This window comes from Asparagus officinalis, chromosome 7, assembly GCF_001876935.1.
Source record: "Asparagus officinalis chromosome 7, Aspof.V1, whole genome shotgun sequence".
In the NCBI taxonomy this organism is placed as follows: domain Eukaryota; kingdom Viridiplantae; phylum Streptophyta; class Magnoliopsida; order Asparagales; family Asparagaceae; genus Asparagus; species Asparagus officinalis.
The window spans coordinates 58,077,051-58,086,813 of record NC_033800.1 but is presented as its reverse complement, the minus strand read 5'-3'; the positions used below and the strand labels follow the sequence as shown (position 1 = coordinate 58,086,813).

At 34.6% G+C, this 9,763-nt stretch overlaps 1 non-coding gene across 1 annotated transcript; it reads left to right on the top strand.

Moving 5' to 3' along the window:
- Positions 9,193-9,266, top strand: TRNAN-GUU. The gene has a single exon. It is a non-coding gene; the product is annotated as a tRNA-Asn (tRNA).

Below are 9,763 nucleotides of genomic sequence, written 5' to 3'. Positions count from 1 at the left end.
TGAAATGATTTTATAGACTTAATGAAATATGTATACAATGATTGTTAAATCCATAAATCAAAACTTGTGTATATATATAACTATATATATAAAAACCAAATATGTGTGTGTATATATGATTGAGCTTAAAGTACTAACACACATAATATAAAACCTAAACTAAATATACCCAAGCTTGTGATCTTCAACGAAGCTCTATCTTGGTACACTTGCGGATGAAACTTGAACTTGAATCTTTAACTTGAATTGCGTAGCTTCACTCCACTATTTCCGCCAACCTCCATTTGATATGATCGTTATGGCGCAATTCCATCCAACCTCCAACATATTGTTTGCCTAGAATAAATATAAAACACAAACAGTAGACAAACAATATTAGATGCAAATTTATTTGTAAATCCTCATCAAAATAAGAAGGCCAACAATGTCCCCCTTTTTTATGATGACAAACAATTTACAAAAAGGATATATGCATGCAAGGAAATGAACATACAAAGTATAATATAGCATGCATATAAACAAGAAAGGTTATACTCATAATATTTCACCCCCTTTGACAACATCAAAAAAGAGAAAAGCATAAAGAATGAAGAGAGCGAAATCTCCCCCTATTAATATGCATGGGTGAGTATAAAAACAATAACAGAAAAGGGAAGACTCCCCCTATCAAAATGCCTTATGGAATATATGAAATGAAGGCTAAGGCAATCATATGTGAGTAGGCATAGATGAATATGCTAAATATCACTCACATACTACAAGATAATGAGAACACATATGGATGTACCATTGAAATAATGTGTCTCAAAAAATAAATATAAAATTTATGTATAAAAATAGATTTATGAAATCAAAAAAGAGAGGAACATGAGAATCATGCAAAAAAGTTTCAAATGAAAACAAATCAACCAAAAGAAATCATAAATCAAAGTTTATATCCAAAAATAATGTTTGATCAATAAAGAAAATTTTCTTTGTAAAACTTGATCAAACCACATAGAGAATACATTATAAAGCATATTTGAAATTTGAATCATCTATTGCGCTTATATAATAAATTCAAAAAAACAAATCAAAGCAAAATTTTCATAGTTCAAAAGTAACATACAAGAATCATGAACTATGGATTAAGAGTATAAAACCAAACTATCATTGATTTTTTTAAAAAAATCAAGAGAGGTAACCATATCTAGCTCTTGAGCTAGTAACAACCCATATAAACATTTAAGCACCCGGTAAATAAGATTTGGGAATAAACACCCAATAAACCCGGGGGGTGTTATATAATCACAAACCTCTCATGAAAATTGAGACTCATAGTCATGAAAACAAAAGAATTGATCAAAGAAGGATTGTTTTCATATTAAAAAAAATTTAAAGCATAATTTTCAAAACCAAGAAAAGGAAAAAGTAAAAGTACTAAAATTCTTGGTTTAAAAATTATTTTGGCACCCAAGAATTCTTGGTGCCGGATTGGTTAGGGACATGACCCCTATTATTCAAGCTCAAAGCCCTAGGGTTATGAACCCGTTTCGGCACATGTGGTTCACTAACACGATCAAAACAAAAGTCACTCAAATGATCCTTCCGATTGCAATATGTGCAATGAAAGAGATTTGTTTATTTTTGTGGACCATTAGCTCGTACACGGGAATCATTTACAAATAAAGATTGTCTTTTAAAATTATTTTGCAAATGAGAAACATTCTTAAACAATGGTCTATTTGGAACATATTGCAACTTAGAAGCTTTTTGCATATCATAACAAAATTTTGCAAGATGTCTAAACCTACCACAAACATCACATCTAAAAACATGTGGTCTACTAGAAGTATTTGGTAAATGAGATTTCTTTTTCAAATCAAAACAATATACGGCCAAATGACCAAAACGACCACAATGATCACACTTGAACACACTAGCATGCTTATGATAAACTTTATGAGAATGAGCATATGAATGTGTATGTGTATAAGATGATGAAGCTAGATGGAATGCACTAGGAGTATTAACACTCTTAGGTTTGTGTGCATCATAGCAAAATTTAGCAAGGTGGCCTTTATGACCACAAATTGAGCATTTATAAACTTTGCTATACAAATGTGCATAGTGTGTGTTTGATTTAGAAGTGTTAACACGGTACTTTGCACACAAGTCCATAAGCTTTTTGTTATTTATCATACATGTTTTTAAGGTTGAATCTAAACAAGATATGTGATGTTTAACTTGACTCAACTCATCATTTTGCATACATGTATTGGAAATAGAAGTAGATGAAACATGATCATATTTAAATAAATTAAACTCATTTCTAATTATTTCTACTTCTATCATGGCATTATTATTAGCATGAGTTAAGCTAGCAATAGATGAAGTCAAATTTTTTATTTTCTAAACTTAGCATGTCATTGTTTTCTTTAAGTGTAGCATTCTCCTTAGTAATGACATCAAGTTTAGAGGCTAACAACTCATGATCGGATTTTAAACTAATATGCTTGCTTTTAAGATCAATAAAATTATTTCGCAATTTTGTATAGGCATGTGATAATCTCTCATATTCACAAGCGAGTTCATTAATAGATAGATCATCATTGGATTCCGAATCGCTTACCACACTAGGGTTATCTCCTAATGGCTGTGTGCATGATGCTCCTCTATCACTTGAAGTCAATTCCGCCACAACATGTCGAATCTCCTCCAAATCTCCTTAATGTGCTTCAAAAAGTTTCCAAATCGTGTAAGCACTATCAAAATGAGCAAGTTCGTTAGAAATACATGGTTCAAAAGCATTATGCAAGAATTCTAATACTAACTTGTTCATTGTAAATATTTTCTTATCATGATTGCTCCACTTGGATTTCTCCAATGTGGGCACAATATAAGCACAATCAATAACTTCCCATAAGTCGATATTTCTAGATTCAATAAATATTTTAAATTTAGAGCACCATTGAGCATAAGGGAAATTTCTATATTTTGGAGCAATATTTGGATTATAGCCTAAACGAAATGCATTCATATTCATGATATATATGTTAATATATGCAAGCAAGATAAATACAATCATAACTAGATTAGCACAAATAAGATAACTTGGATCTTTAACTTAAGGTGATTAGACCTTAAATCAAATAGCACCAAGCTCTGATACCAATTGTTAGACCCTAGAGGGGGAGTGATTAGGGTCTTATGCTAATCTAATCCAATTTTATGCCAATAAAAACTTATTAATAAATTATTCTTACAAGATAGATATACAATATGATATGAGAAAGAAAATACAATATGAACAAAGAGATATATCCTATATGGTGAAATATATGGAAGAATATATAAACAACACAAGAGTAAACAATCTAAACTAAAGATACAAATATGATAGGGCAATATAAACAATGCAAACACACAATACGATCACGGAGTTCGGACCTTCCGTCCTACATCTCCGCTCCCCACTCCCGGGGAGAAATTCACTATCACAACCGGGTTTTCTACGCTCACCCGAATAACGTTTACACCACACAATATCGGTTTTCAATGGTCATCGATCAACGTTCACAATCTCACAATGTGACTACACTCCACACCTCATAATATGGTTTTCTAGTTAACCGAAAACTCTACAACACTTTCAATGTAACAAATTTGTTCTCTACAATAGATGAGAACTCAATGTAGGCTCACTCTCTAAGTCACACAATCCCACAACCCAATTATACAATATATGCAAATACAATAAGCTCAATGGTTGTGTGTGTAAACAAAGAGAAATAAAATCAAACTCAATTAAAGTCTAGCAAATATAAATATGACAATGTAAATGTAAAAAAACTAGATAATTGAGTTGAGAAAACTTCTCTAGAACAAGAGAGATGGAGATGTGAAGTGGAAAGCTCAAACCAAAGATGATCTCCTCTTCTTGCGAAACAATCTTCACAAACTTAAAACTTTTAACCCACACTTAAACAAAACTTAAACTCTTATAAAAACTTGTTTAAAACATCCTTTGGTAGTAGAAAATAGTTATGGCAAAGTGATATATATAGGGAAGAAAGCAACCCAAAAAACCCAAAAAACCCACTAAAAACAAAAATCAGCAAGTTATCGTTACTGTGCAACGGTAACTTCGACGGTCGACCGTGGCGGTCGACAACGAGAAGCAAAACTACAAAATTGCTCTCTGGACTACAGACGATCGACCGTGGTGGTCGACCATACTATAGTATGATCAACTGTAGCGGTCGACCGTGAAAACTGACAGTTTCTGAACTCTGGAAATCTGCGTAGCTGGATTTGTAAAATCAATTAAAAATAGTAAATCAACTCCAAAAATCATGAAATTTTTAGAAAATATTTTAGATATGTAAATAAACATGTTAGAGAAAAATAAACATGTTAGAGAAAGAATTTCTGAAATATCATTTCCCAGTTGAGAGAAATAAATATTTGAACACAGATATATAGTTTCTGAAAAAAGCTGCTAAAAACTTGGTGTTGTAAATTTAATTAAAAATAACAAAATAACTCCAAAATTAGTAAAACTTGTGGAAATGTTTGTATATATGAAGATAAATATGGAAACAAAGAAATTTTTCAATTAGCATTTCCCAATTGTGAAAACGTATCTGTTTTGCAAAAACATGCACGAACATGTGCACGAACATGAGCTTATTAAAAACTTGATTTTGTAAATTCAAATAATCATAAAAAATTAATTCTAAAATTAATAAAACTTTGGAAAACATTTATAAACATGAAATTGAACATGTTAGAAAAATAATTTCTCAAATTTAATTTCCCATTTATGAAAACTCATGTATTTTGCAAGTGTGTCCAAAACATAAAAATGTGATATACATAAAATTTGATGTTTTAATATAAATAATGTTTTAAAACCCTATAAAATGATTTTATAGACTTAATAAAATATGTATACAATGATTGTTAAATTCATAAACCAAAACTTGTGTATGTATATAACTATATATATATAAACCAAATATGTATGTGTATATATGATTGAGCTTAAAGTACTAACACACATAATATAAAACCTAAACTAAATATACCCAAACTTGTGATCTTCAATGAAGCTCTATCTTGGTACACTTGCGGATGAAGCTTGAACTTGAATCTTTAACTTGAATTGCGTAGCTTCACTCCACTATTTCCGCCAACCTCCAACATATTGTTTGCCTAGAATAAATATAAAACACAAACACTAGACAAACAATATTAGATGTAAATTTGTTTGTAAATCATCATCAAAATAAGAAGGCCAACACCCTTTTCTTGGCTAAGTATGAATTCTTGTGAGATATAGGTCAGTTGTATTTCTTTTGTTACATAGATCAGGGTTAATATTTAATTATCTATAATTTAAGATATATGGTATATACATGAGGGTTTCCTTATGTGGATTATTTCGCTCGACGTATTAAGTCTCTTGTTGTAGATTTTTAGATATTAATTTTATCTAGTTGTATGACATTGTTACTTTGATGATTATTCTGATCGCTAGCTGCATGATCTTGTTACTTGGTTGATTTTCTTGGATTCTTCTGATTATAGCTGCATGATCTTGTTACTTGGTTGATTTTCTTGGATTCTTCTGATTATTATATTCTAGTGATAGATTGTATTTAGATTATTTGGTTGATTTTCTTGGATTCTTCTGATTATTATATTCTAGTGATAGATTGTATTTAGATTATTAGTATTCTAATAGCATGCTTCTATTATTATTATTATTGATTTTGCTTTTGGTCATTCGACCGTTTTTATTTTCTTTTGTGGGGTCTTGTCGTGTGTCATGCACGCTGACGTACACCTATTTTCTCTGGTGTACGTTAGATTTAGAGGATGGATAGGTCCAGCTTGGAGATGTGCTAGAGCCAGGATATTCTCAGCAGGAGTGTCTTGCAGATAGAGTTGAAGAATAGGCCGAAGCTCAGTTATTTTTTCTTAGTTGATGGTCCTAGTTTATTTTTGTAGTTCTTTCTTTTTTCGTTGATCGATGTATCTTTATATCTCTTCAGCATTCAGTTGGACTATTTTGTATAAGGGCATATTTGACCCGTATTTTATGTCTCGGATGATCTATTTTTGATGATATGTCTATTACCTATTCTGGGTTGTTTATTATATTCTCCCTACTGTGATCGGGGACATGTGACTTCGCATTATATATTGCTTGACGCTTAGTGTATTAGGTTGAGAAGAAATGATCTATTATTTATTCTCCTCAATCTAATACGTCGCGGGCTTGTTTACGTTCCGTTTCCTCAGTATTTTGGGAAGCGGGGTGTGATAAAACCTCTGCTGAAGCTGCCACCCCAGTCATTCAGCCGATCGTCTGAGAGGGTAATCGTTCTTTCACCCCCGCTTTTTTTTCAAAAAAAAAAAGTTGCGTTTGCCTTGCATCCGCTCACTCTTTTGTGGTTATTATAGTAGAAATGGCAGAGGGGACTATTAATGTCTCCTCTACAGGAAGAGAACGAGTCGAGCTCTCCGCTGATAGCAAAGATGCTGCATTCATGGATTATGACGAGGGTGAACATGCTTCACATCCATTCCCTGAAGGTGGATTCCCAATCGTGGACTTGGATGCTCCAAGCCCTCCTCGCAGGCAGGCTTCGCTTCAGCTCAAGGTATCGTAAAGTGTAAATTCTTAGATCCACGAAGGTTACTCTACTGAATGTGCTAACCCTTTCTTTATAATCTTTACCACAGTTGATACGACCACCAGAACTCTTGAAGCATCAAAACCAAGACCTTGGTGGGCTGGTCTGTTGGCTTCCATATACGAGGGAGCTTCTATTTCGCCTTGGCCGACCACCCTTCAGTAGGCGAGCCAGCTTGTAGAAACCCCAATTCAGGCAGAAGAGGTTGCAGTTCAGGACAAGAAGGCATCAAGTTCTTCAACGACCATTGTCGCTGTCACAGCCTCGACTCCAATTTCGACAACTCTTGAGCCGGTTGCCAAAGCTTATGCCTCTTTCGCTGCCAACACTTCAACAACAGTGGCGGAACTCCCTCCTGTTCATTCACCTATCTCTACTTCGGCGGTGTCTACTCCAACTCTTGCCATAGTAGCTATTGGTGTTCTGCCCCCAAGCCCTTGCAACGACGCTAGCTGCAGAAGAAACTCCACTTTCTCCAGCCGCATATGCGAAAGATGGCTATAGATCAGACTGTCGAGAGCTTACAGTCCTTTCTTCAGACCAGTGTAAGGATGGTGTTGGATGAAGGCTGCCCCTTTGGTGATTGCAAATTGGTCATGAAGATGTACGTGGATAATTTGACCAGGCTGGTTGGTATAAACGCAGCTTCTTCATACCAAGCCCGTCTATGGCTCATGGAGAAAGATATCCAGGAACTGCTCGCCTTCCGCTCAGGTGGTTCCAACATTTTTGATCTCGCCTCTGAAAGGGTTCAGTTAGCCTTAAAAGAGCGGGAACGCTTCTTAGAGGAGACTCTGGCCAAGGAAAGTCGGCTAAAGGATGAGGTGAGTCGAGTTACGGAACTGTGCAAGGACATAATGGAAGAGTGCAGGAAAGCTGTTTTCGTCCTAGAGGACTTTGCCCAATCCATATCCAACACAGTGCATTATAGTGGAGGCGCATGAATACTTGGCAGATAGAGAACGAGCATGTGCACAAGTCTTGGTAGAGTTGGAGGAGCTTGAGGGTTAGCAGAAACAAGTTCTTGGTGAACTTGAGGACAAAGACAAGCTGCTGGATAGAGCTAGCCCCTGCAAACGGAGCTGCTTCTGCTATCGTTGATGTCTCGCCCATGCAAGCTGCTGGAAATGAATGATAGCCTTCTCTTCTCTGCCGATGATGACTGTTTATATACCTATGTTTTGTGTTAGAAAGTCTCTAGTTTGTAAATATGTGATGCAGGGAGAATTTATGGTAGTATAATGACACTTTTAATAGTTTGGTAAAGATATGTTATGCTCTAGGATTGGGAGCACAAACTTTAAACTTTTTATCCAATCCACTTTTGGGTGATGGAATGGTGGCTGGGGACTCACTTTTGAATTCCCATCCTTTTTTCCTAAAAAACAAATTTAAAGGATGTTTGGAACTTTTTTACTTCTTGTTTTCCAACAGTGCAAAGACTGACCTCTGAGGAGCTCCTAGTTTCTAATGGCAGTTTCGTTGAAGATAATAGACTCAAATTTTATGGAAAGTTCTATTTCCAGTCATTTATTTGGTGTTTATGGAGAACTCGTAACAACCTGATATTTTTTTTAAAAAAAACCCAGATTGTGACACAAAGGATATCGTCTAATGTTGCGCACTTTGTTATACTCTAGTCAGGAAGTTCGAGTAGAGAACAAGCCGACGTAGTACAAAAGGCAGCCAAAGGTCAGAAATTGAAGCTCTTCTGCACCAAGAGGATGAAGATGTTTTGATAGCAAATTAAATTTCTGATGTAATTAATACTGGCTCTTTCGTCGTTGGTTAGTCTGTTTTTATGTTTAAACTCAGAGATTTTGTATATACGGATACTACGAGCTGGGTGTGTGAGATCAAATATTCTGTATTCTACTTGATTAATTAGGACCATTAGCGATAGGGGTAAGAGATTACTGTCTAATTGTGATCTTTGGTGATTAGGGGTATAAGATTACCAGACACGCCTCTGTTATTGTGTGATATGTGAGAGCAAGGTCCTCTCCTTGCTCACAAACGGAGACCGTTTGTCGCTCTCATGCTTCATTCTCACTGATTAATCTTTAGTTAATTAGCCGGTTCTCTTAATATATTTTGAATTAGTATGGCAGCTCGCCCTATTTTTACCTTCAAAAGGAGAAAAAAGGAATATACAGAAGATGAGTGTTACAGATGACTACATTTGGTCGTGATACTTCGTATCAAATTCGCATGTGGGATAATATCATGAGTGTGCTGTTGTTCCTTTGTGAAAATTGAGGAAGAAATGATTGCAACAGAGCAAAACTAACTGTTTAGATGCTAACGGATTTTTTAGTAATCTATTTGAACTATGAGTACAATTTTGATAATAATACAAGGATAAAATACAAGAAAATAGGCGCATGCATGCCATGAGAAATGGACTTCATGATAACAGGCTGGATATCTTGACTTCATTCGAAAGGAGCCAAATGTAGCTTGATTCATTTTTGGAACAAAATAACTAAATTGTTAGTATCCAGCCGTAGCTGGAGTAGCTCAGTTGGTTAGAGCGTGTGGCTGTTAACCACAAGGTCGAAGGTTCAAGCCCTTCCTCTAGCGTATTTTGCGGTTTTCCTTTGGCACTTCTACACCTTACAAAAAAATTACGTTTTGCAACATAGAAATTCTACATCTTACAAAATTGTATTTGGCAATAGAAATTCTTTATTTTGCAATAGAAATTCTTCTACATCTTACAAAATTGTATTTTGCAATAGAAATTCGACATCTACATCTTACAAAATTGCAATTTGCAACATAGAAATTCTACATCTTAGAAAATTCTATTTTGCAATAGAAATTCTTGCAACATAGAAATCCATAATTTCAAGTATTATCCAAGTTTCAAGCTTAAACCTAATTTTTTTTTTAAGCCTTGCATTGCAGAATTCGTTTTTATATATGCCCCAACGCATGGTTGGAGTATTCTATGAAATTAAATTCTTGTAGATGTTCCCGAGGAGTATCGAATCAAAAACTTTAAAGTACCACCCATAGGCATTTTACAAACTCGACTAGATCCTGATCTTGGGTATATACAGTTATGTCTTTATTTT